This window comes from Jaculus jaculus, chromosome 11 (assembly GCF_020740685.1).
Source record: "Jaculus jaculus isolate mJacJac1 chromosome 11, mJacJac1.mat.Y.cur, whole genome shotgun sequence".
In the NCBI taxonomy this organism is placed as follows: domain Eukaryota; kingdom Metazoa; phylum Chordata; class Mammalia; order Rodentia; family Dipodidae; genus Jaculus; species Jaculus jaculus.
In genome coordinates, this window is record NC_059112.1 from 72,515,818 (window position 1) to 72,526,246 (window position 10,429).

Here is a 10,429-nt window from a genome sequence, read left to right on the forward strand (position 1 = left end):
TTTTGGATTTTGTCAAATGCTTTTTCTGCATCTAATGAGATGATAATATGATTTTGTCCTTCAGTCCATTTATATAATTTATTACATTTATTGATTTGTGTATGTTGAAACCAACCTTGAATCTTGGAGATAAAGCCTACTTGGTCAAGGTAAATGATTTTTCCAGTATATTCCTATATTCTGTTTGACAATATTTTTTTGATAATTTTTGCATCTATGTTCATGAGGGAGATTGGTCTGAAATTTTCTTTTTTGTTCTGTTTTTGCTGGCTTATACAAGGAGTTTGGTAGGATTCCTTCCTTTTCTATTTTATGGAAACATTTGAGAAGCATTGGTGTTAGTTCTTCCATGAAGATCTGGCAAAATTCAGCAGTGAATCCATCTGGGCCTGGACTTTTTTAGTTGAGAGATTTTTTTTTTTTTTTTATAATTGCTTGGATCTCCATAGCTGTTATAGGTCTATTTAATTGGTTAACCTCATCTTCATTTAATTGTAGTAGGTCATATAAATCATCTATTTCTTTCAGATTTTCACTCTTAGTGGAGTATTTGTTCTTATAGTATGTCCCTGTAATTTTTAAATTTTCTGGTATCTGTTGTGATGGTGACTTTTTATTCTCTAATATTACTAATTTGTGTCTCTTTCTTTTGGTCAGATTTGTTAAGGGTTTATCAATATTGTTTATAATTTCAAAGAACCAACTCTGTTTCAATGATTTTTTGGACTGTTGTTTTGGTTTTTATTTCATTACTTTTTGCCGTAATCTTTATTATTTCTTCCTATATACTGATTTTTGGTTTGCTTTGTTCTTTTTTTCCAGTATTTAAGATGAAGTGTTAAGTTATTTATTTGTGAATTTTCTATTTTCTTAATGTAAGCACTTGAAGCTATAAATTTCCCTTTTAGGACTGCCTTCATTGTGTCCCAGTTGTTTTGGTATGTTGTGTTCTAATTATCATTTGATTGTAAGATTTTTCTCTTTATTTCCTTCTTGATTTTTTCATTGACCCATTCATAATTTAGTAGTGTATTGTTTAGTTTACATGATTGTGTGTATACTCTATAGCTTTTCTTGTTATTGATTTGTAGTTTAATACCCTTGTGATTAGAGACAGTGTAAGAAATGATTTCAATTTTCCTGTGCTTGTTAAGACCTGCTGTGTTTCCTAATATATGGACTATTTTAGACAATGTTTCATGTGCTGCTGAATAGAATGTGTATTCTTCAGCATTTGAAGTAATGTTTTGTAAACTTAATTCTAATACTGTATGTTTGATGAAGTTGGAAGCCCCCATGTTAGGTATATGTATGTTTAGGATTGTAATGTCCTCCTATTTGGAGTGTTCCTTTAATCAATATAATGTGTCTGTCCTTATCTTTCCCAAATAATTTTTGTCTGAAGTCTACTCTGTCAGATATTAGGATAGCAATGTCTGCTTGTTTTCTAGGCCCACTTGCTTGAAACACCATTCTCCAACCTTTCATCCTAAGAGAGTGTCTATCTTTTGTGGAGAGGTGAGTTTACTGAAGGCAAAAACCACTGGATCCTGCTTTTTAACCCAGTCTGAAAACCTGTTTCTTTTGGTTGGGACATTTAGTTATTGATTTTAAATATTGATTATTGAAAGCTGTGTATTTTTTGCTATTATTCTTGTTTTGTGGTTCTTCTGGTTTTACCTTTGCTCTCTTGTATTAACTAGTATTTTAGTATTGTATTTAGGTTTGTTTTTCCAGGTTCCTTATATCTGTGCTTTTCTTTTTCTTTCTTTCTTTCTTTTTTTTTTTAGCATGGAGGATCTTTCAAGTATTTTCTGTACAACTGGTTTTGCCTTCAAATATTCATGTAGCCTACTTCTATTGTGGAATGTAATTATTTCTCCACCAATATGGACGGATATCTTTGCAGGACAAAGTAATCTTGGTTGACAGTTGTTATCTTTCAGGACTTGGAATACATCATTTCAAGACCTTCTGGCTTTTAAAGTTTGTGTTGAGTAATCTGTTGTTATCCTGATGGATTTGCCTTTGTATGTGACTTGATTTTTCTCTCTAACTGCTTTACTTTTATTTTCTTTGGTTTGTGTGTTTTATAGTTTAATTATAATATGACAGTGCGAGGTTCTTTCCTGATTTTGTCTGTTTGGCTTTCTGTAGACTTCCTGTATCTGTTGTGGTATCACTATTCCTACTTGAGGTAAGTTTGTTCTGTGATTTTCTTGAAAATACCTTTTATGCCTTTGGAGTAAATTTCTTCTCCTTCTATTATGCCATGAATTCTTATGTTTGATCTCTTTCTAGTGTCCCAAATGTCTTGAAATTCCCTTTCATGCCTTCCTTTTAGTTTGTCTTTATCTTTCTTGGACTGTATTAAATACATCACCTGATCTTGTCATTTTGATATTCTGTTCTCTCTTTGAACAATTTTACTGGTGAGAATTTCTATGAGTTTTTTATTTGACTTACTCTGCTTCATTTCTAGTATTTCTGATTGGTATTTTTTCATCATTTCTATTTCCTTACTCATGTTTTGTATTGACCTACTTATTTCATTAAATTGGTTTCTTGTGTGTGTCTTGGGATTCATTCAGGAGTTGATTTTCTTCTTTGATTTTTTTGACCATAAATATGTTCATCTTTTAAAAACTTTTTTCAGGCATTTCATCTAAAGCAGTCTCACTGGAGGTCATTTCTTAGATTTATAATTTTGGGTAGGATTGTATTGTCTTGATTTTTGTTTTCCTTTAATTATAATGTAGAGATTTTTGTGTCTTGAGTTATTTTGATGCTTAGGTTTCCTAATTATCAGCAGTGTTCTTATCAATGTAAATCCAACTTTATATATCTTTAAGATAGGAGTTTAATGGGCCAGGTGTAACTCTTATACTCTAAGAGAAATAGCAGTAGTGACCCTAGGTATTAAGTTTGCCTGCTATTGCTATTCAAGTATTGTAGTAGACTGGGTGAAGCAAATTACTGGCAAATTCTAAAATGCAACTGAGCAATATAGACATTCAATAAAAACCAGCACAGAGTATTTAATCAAGTGTGGGTATTAAACTAAATAGATAATCAACTAAAGCCAAAGTCCCTAAGGGTGTGTGTTGCCCCACACTCTTAATCCTGTCAACTAGGAGGATGAGATGTCTAGCCTGAAATGGACTACAAATCAGCCTGGGACCAATCAGTCCTTGCCCCCTATAATGATAGAAGAGAAAGACAAAGACCCGACAAATCAGGAAACATCAAAGTTAAAAACAGTTAACAACAAAATACACTTTATTTGAGAAAGGTAAAGCCAAACAAGAATATGTCATTCAAATGTAATGCATAACCTTTCCCCAACATGGAAGAAAGATAAGCACTTCCAGTACAGGCTTATGTATCTGGCTTGGTATAAGTAGGTCTTGTTACCTTTTGGGCTGGCTTCCAATCTCACCAATGCTGAGTGCCCACCTTGATCCCTCTTGGTGCTGTGCAGCCAGGGGTGAATGAGTTCTCTGGGTGTTCAGAGCCCTGACAATGTGGGGATGGGAGACTTTGAAGGGTACCTGGTATGATTATACCAGAGCTACTCAGCTTGTCCTATTTGTATTCTCCTTCAGCAGCTTCTCAGTTGCTCTCAGCTGTCTTCCCTATGTAGAGAGGCTGATGTAAGTGGAAAATTCCCTCACTTCATTTCTGCTTCTGCCACTCTGCACTGCTGGCTGAACACTGGTGGATCGGGTCTGCTGGCACTTCAGTGGGATTCTGGCCAGTTTCTTTGTTTCTGAAAGATATTGCTCTCTCTTGCTTCTCTGCTGTGGTGGATAATTACTTATATACCTTCCCTTTTCAGTATGAGTGTATTTTGATATGTTTTTTTTGTTGTTGTTGTTGTTTATTTCCCTCCCTAGGCTACCTTGGTGTGCTTAGTATGCCACCATCTTACTAGTTCTCCTGTTTATACAGTTTAGTACCCCATTGAAATTCTTAATATTAAATATTATGCTATACCTAAGCATTTTAATTTTCTCTGCACAAGTTTTATAAATATAAATAGAGGGCTGGAGAGATGGCTTAGTGGTTAAGTGCATGCCTGTGAAGCCTAAGGACCCAACTTCAAGGCTCAATTCCCCAGGACCCATGTTATACAGATGCACAAGGGGGCGCATGCATCTGGAGTTCATTTCCAATGGCTGGAGGCCCTGGTGCACCCATTCTCTCTCTCTCTCTCTCTCTCTCCATATATATATATATATATATATATATATATATATATATATATATATACACATACATGTACACACACACACACATATATCATATATATATATATATATACATATATATATATACATATATATATATATATATATATATATATACATATATATATATATATATATATCTGTTTCTTTCTCTCTGTCACTCTCAAATAAATAAATAAAAATAAATTAAAAATAAATAAATAGAAATATGGCAAGCTGGCAAAATCATTACAATTGGCCACAATTAAAATTTTATTATTTTTTCACTGGTTTTAAAATTTCAGGTTTTTGTTTTGTTTTATTATCTTTCTTTCTTTCTTTCATTTTTTTTTTTTTTCGCTTTGCTTTTTGAGATAGCATTTCACTCTAGCCCAGGCTGACCTGGAATTCACTATGTAGTCTCAGGCTGGCCTCATAACCATAGTGATTCTCCCACTTTGCCTCCTGAGTGCTGGAATTAAAGGCATGCACCACATGTCTGGCAAAAGTTCATTTTTTTTTTCTTTTTTGGTAGGGTCCCACTCTAGCCTAGGCTGACCTAGAACTAACTATGTAGTGTCATGGTGGCCTTGAACTCACAGCGATCCTCCTACCTCTACCTCCCAGGTGCTGGGATTAAAGGCATGCACCACCATGCTGGCAAAAGTTCAGTTTTTATATACATACATTACATTACACATTAAAGAGATAATGAGAATTATACACACTTGTGTGCATACTTCATGTTAATAATCCTCAATGATTATAATTCTAAGCCAACACTTTATTTATTTTATTTTTTTGGATATTTATTTATTCATTCATCCATTTGTTCATTCATTCATTTCAGAGAAAGTGAGACAAAAAGAATGAGGGAGATAGGAAGAGAGAATGGGCATGCCAGAGCCTCTAACCACTGTAAATGACCTCCAAACCCATGCACCACCTTTTGCCTCTGCCTTTATGTGGCACTGGAGAATTGAACTCTGGGTCTTAACTTTTGAGGCAACCACCTTAGCTGCTAATCCATCTCTCCAACCTGAAGCCAACATTTTATATTAACTTCTAACCACTCTTTTTACTATTATTATTTTGTGTTTTTCAAGGTAGGTCCTCACTCTAGCCTAGGCTGACTTGAAAATCACTATGTAGTCTCACGGTGGCCTCAAACTTATGGTGATCCTCCTATTGCTGCCTCTCAAGTGCTGGGATTAAAGGTGTGCACCACCATGCCTGGTAAATCATTTATTTTTAAGGTGAAAATATTTTGAAATATAATATTACTACATCCTATTACCTATGCACACTCTTAATACTTACTGTAACCTTACAGACAAAAGTCAGAAGCCAAATAATGCTTTTATAATGAGATAAAATATTTTAAAAATGTTTCACTATAATAGAGGTAATACATCTTCAAAATAAAAGTAAAACACTATGTAAAAGCCCCTTTTCCAGGATTATCAAAGATTAAGTTCTATTTTCTTATACTATTTTTAACATTAAAGAAAACAAGTGTTTTCCCATCTAATCTAAAAGGGCAATAAAATACTTGTGAAAAAATCCTGCTACCTCTAAGGCTTTCTTGTTAGTAACTCCAACAATGGCTGCTGTGTAAACTGGATAATTACCTTGGACTTAAGACAGGAGGATGGGAAAACACATCTCTGGGGTAGCCTTTGTGCTGGATGCCTTACTGATTATCTGCTCTGCTGAAGACTCTTCTTTAATAATTGATATTCCTGTGAGACACGTGTTCTGGAGAAGTATCATAAATACAAATAGAACTGAAAGTCACGTACTTGCACATACACTAGTGGGTATCTTAAACCCCAGTAAAATATTAGATAGTTAATGAAATCTGCATTTTATATTATGGCATAGAGTATTCTTTATAGTTGGTATACATATTACCAGAAATAATAGCATCTAACTTTTTAAAACTCTGACAATAGGCCCAAATTGCTACATAAATGGAATTTCCATAATGTACACATGGCACAACCTATGAAAGTTTAGTTTAATTGTACAAGATGGAATCTTTTCAGTAAAATATGTGAAATTTCCTGAAAATATAAAAATACTAGCATGTTATGAACTGCTGGTTTAATATACAAACATAAATATAAATCACCATGTAGGAATGCAATAATTTTATTAAACATATTGGTCTCAATGTACAAATCATAAAGGAACTTCATCTATTTCACACTATTTTCAAAGCTATGCATCAGTCTGCTTTGGGGATAAATTCATAGATGGTTCAGTTATTTCAAGTCTCAGACAGTTCTATCTAAGGAGGTGAAATTTCAAGGTAGCATGCAATCAGAAATTTAAACTTCAGCTATGTAAAACCTTTTCAACTCTGCCTACTGGTGTTTCCAGATAGTAAATCTCACTTTGTGAGAAAATGTCAGCTCCTCCTCTGATTTTCCCCAAGTTCTTTCATTATGTGACTGTAGTTTTTGGTCTTAGACTGTTCATTTCCCACAGTATTTCAGAGAAAAAGTGATCTGATGTAATGGATCAATCCCATTTTCTTTTGGACACCTAATGACCTCTTACAGCTTCCAGCTTCCTGCTTAGTCAGCTGTGGATTTTTATTATGTTTCTTACAAAATCCCTCTCCACACCACAAGAATCCCCAAATGCAGCTTCTTATTAATAGTGCCAACCTCCAGATGGTCATGGATGTGTTCCTTCAACTCTTCTCAGTTCTGCTCCACTGGTTGAGGTCCTTTCTGAACCTGAAAGTTTCTAGTCCAAGAGAAACTCCCACCCTTGTTTTGCTCTCAGTTCTTTCTGTCCCTTAAAGTAAGTAATAACCTTTTATCTTTATGATTTTGAGATCTACTTCTGGGTCGATTCACTGGGCTTTCAGTTCCTAGGGATATTCAGAAAGTTTTGATAGTGGTTCTCGTGAAAGCATTCCATTTGGTTTACAATAAGGATTTAAAATACTATAAAACTCTAATTTTGCCAGTGTTACCCTGTTTGGCTCTTTAATTGAACCCCTTAGTTATTTAATAGTCACCCCAAACACATTCTATAGATAGGTAATGAACCAATAGCTCAAAAATGGCATGTTTTTCTCTTGCCAGAACTTTCAACATCTCCAAGTATATTCCATCAGCATGTATTAGTACTGGTAGACCTGGAGCCTCAAACTGTGGAGAGGTTTAATTATAACCTGTAGTTGATCCTTAAATAATTTGGTCACAGATTGTACAACAGCTTTACCACTGTATCTTTGCTGTCACTGCCACGTTTGCTCACTTTCACAAACTAAGCAAAATATGTTGCATGCCATTTTAATGGGACACTGATATGGACTGATTGCTCTTGTCTTCCTAAATTCATCAGTTGATGCTGTGATCCTCAACATGATGACATTAGAGTCAATGCTCTAGGAAGGTAATTAAGGTTAGTTATGCCTTGAGGTTAAGACCTTAGTGATGAGCTTGATGTTCTTATAAGGAGTATAGAACAATAAAGCTTCCATCTACACATACAGAGAAAAGGCCACCCAAGGACATTAACAGAAGGGAACTATTTATGGCAAGACATAACAGGAACCCATATTAGGAGTGAATGGAATATGTTGTGAACGTGGACTTTAAATATTCTGGTCCCACAAGAGATTTCTGTTGTTTGAACAAGTCAAATTTACTGAGCTAGATATACACTAAACTTTTGGAAACTTGGCAAAATGTTCCAGCAGAGTGGTTGTGCCTGGATTCAAAACCTGGGAAGACATGATGGAGGAATATTCAGCACTAAAACTTCTCTATCACACCTTCCAAGGCTCAGAATCTATTGCCGAAGAGGGGCAGAAAGAATGTAAGAGCCAAAGGAAGGGTAGGATTGCTTACAATGCAATTGATGAGTCAGAAATTGGCCTTGATATTCATAACCTCATAGTAGCTAGTACCATCTTCACAAGACCTTCATAATAGGAGAAAAAGATGATGACATTGAAATAAAAAAAGAGACTAATGGAGAGATGGCAGGGATATGATGGAGTGTAGATCTGTGCAGCAGAATGTGGGGGAGGGGAGGGAATTATCATGGTTCATTTTTTGTAAGTATAGAAGCAGTGAATAAAAAGGAAGAAAAAAAAAGTACCAAAAAAGGAAAGAAAAGAAAAGAGAAGAGATAAAAAAAGAAAAGAAAGAAAAAAGAAAGAAAAAGAAAAACCTGGGCTGCAGGAAGGTAATACCATTATTTTGATGTTGCCTCTCTGGTGGTTCTTACAAATTTTAACTTCTCAGACAAGACCAAGTACCATTGTTTAACACTTTTTTCTTTTGCTTTTATAATCTTATTCGTCCCTTCATAAAGTTTTCCAAGCACATCTACCTAGTGTAAGCTAAGACATACCACAATTTCTCCTCTCCTGCAGTGCATCTGTGTCTATTGCAGACACATGTAACCACTGTGTATTTTCATTTATAATGTGCAGAATACCCAATGTCATCATTTGTTGATGCATAGTAACTAGAATGTTGAAGGTTGTGTCTGCCTATCACTTTGCCAGTCAAGTAAACATTCAGAATCTTTCTATCATCAACATGTACTGAATTGAATATATGATATGATTATTTCAATAGGCCCTTCAAGGATTCTGGTGTTTAGTGGTGATTCATGTTGAGTGACAGAAAAATAAAGCTTCATGAGAGCTTGTGTTTTGGGTAAATACAACAGGGATATACAGCAAAAGAAAGAATATAATTTTCTATAGATCTGTCATATTGCCTCCACTGGTTGCCGGATTTGAAAAAAAATCCTCTACGTAAAAGAGTGAAAGGAAGTGAAGTAGCATTAATACATTATGAATATTGTATTTTGCCAGCTCCACATAGAAAGTATTTTGAAATTCCCTGTCTCTGGGCCAGGAGATGACTCAATGAGTAAGAGCACTCGCTGGGGCCTGCTCAGCTAATCAATCTACCTTAAAACCAAGGCACTCCACATTCATTGAAATATTTTGCCTCACAGAAATCAGGAAGAAGTGCAACTGAGAAGAAGCTAGAGATATTCCACTGGCAACCTCACAGGGTGCAAACACTTGTGCATACACTATGCGCGTGCGCGCACACACACACACACACACACACACACTATCAAACAAATAAACATACAAAGAAAAATAGAGTAATTCCTTCAGAGTGATGACGAAATCTAGCTTGCTTGAATTGTTAAATCTATGGACCTGCCATACAATACTCAACAGTATATAGCTACCAGCTACATGTGCCTATTGAGCATCCTTAACTATGTGAGGAGATACAAACAAACAAACGACAAATTCCCTAATCCGAATTAGATTGTTGACATACTTCCTTTTTGAATATAAACACTTTAATTTTTCCTTTTTTAATTTTACTGTAGACCGGGGCACGAAGCCTACAAGGCCGCCTCGGGGGTCACGTCCCCGCTGCCTTCCGCTACCCGCGCCTCCCGCTGCTCCAGCCGCTTCTCTGCAGCAGCCGCCGCTCCCGCTGGAACTCCTTCGTGCGCTTGACCTAGTCCAGGAGCTCGTAGTAGCCGCACGCTGCAGGCCAGGAAGTTGGGGAAGTGGTCGCGCTTGCACTTGAGCAGCCTGAGGAGGTAGTGCGCGCAGTAGTCCTGCTGCTCCAGCGCCAGCTGCGCGTCACTCCTCTCCTGCTGAGTGGCCACCATCACGCGCTCCTTGCAGTCCGCGAAGCCCAGGTCCGGCGGGAAAGTGGGCATGTGCCAGGGGTCGGGCTCCGTGGACGCGTCGCCCAGGTAGCGCCGGTCCAGGTGCGCCCCCATGGCTGCTTCTCTGCACACGCCCGCTGCGGCCCCAGGGGTCACCTCGCTCCTTACTCCGGGAGGGCCGCTCCGCCTTCGAGTTTAAACTGTTTTTAAATGATTTCATTAATCCACACATATACATCCAGTCAAGTAATTCCGTATTTATATCCTTTAAATATTTACTTGGTGTGATGATATTAATTTAAAATGTGCTTCATATGCTCATATGTTTAGACACTTAATGAACAGCAGGTGGTGCTACTTGGAAACATTGTGGAACCTTCAGAATATGAAGCCTTGCTTGAAAGAATGTGTCACTGGGGCAGGCTTTGAGGTGTTACAGCCTAGGTCCAGTAGCTATTTGTGTGTTTTCTTTACTCCCTTACTGCTGATGTGCAGATATGACACCAGTTTCTGCTATT

General features: G+C 36.5%; 1 pseudogene; it reads right to left on the reverse strand.

Annotated features, from left to right (window-relative positions):
- Positions 1-9,635: 9,635 nt before the first annotated feature.
- Positions 9,636-10,025, reverse strand: LOC101607506 (annotated as a pseudogene).
- Between the last annotated feature and the right edge of the window lie 404 nt (positions 10,026-10,429).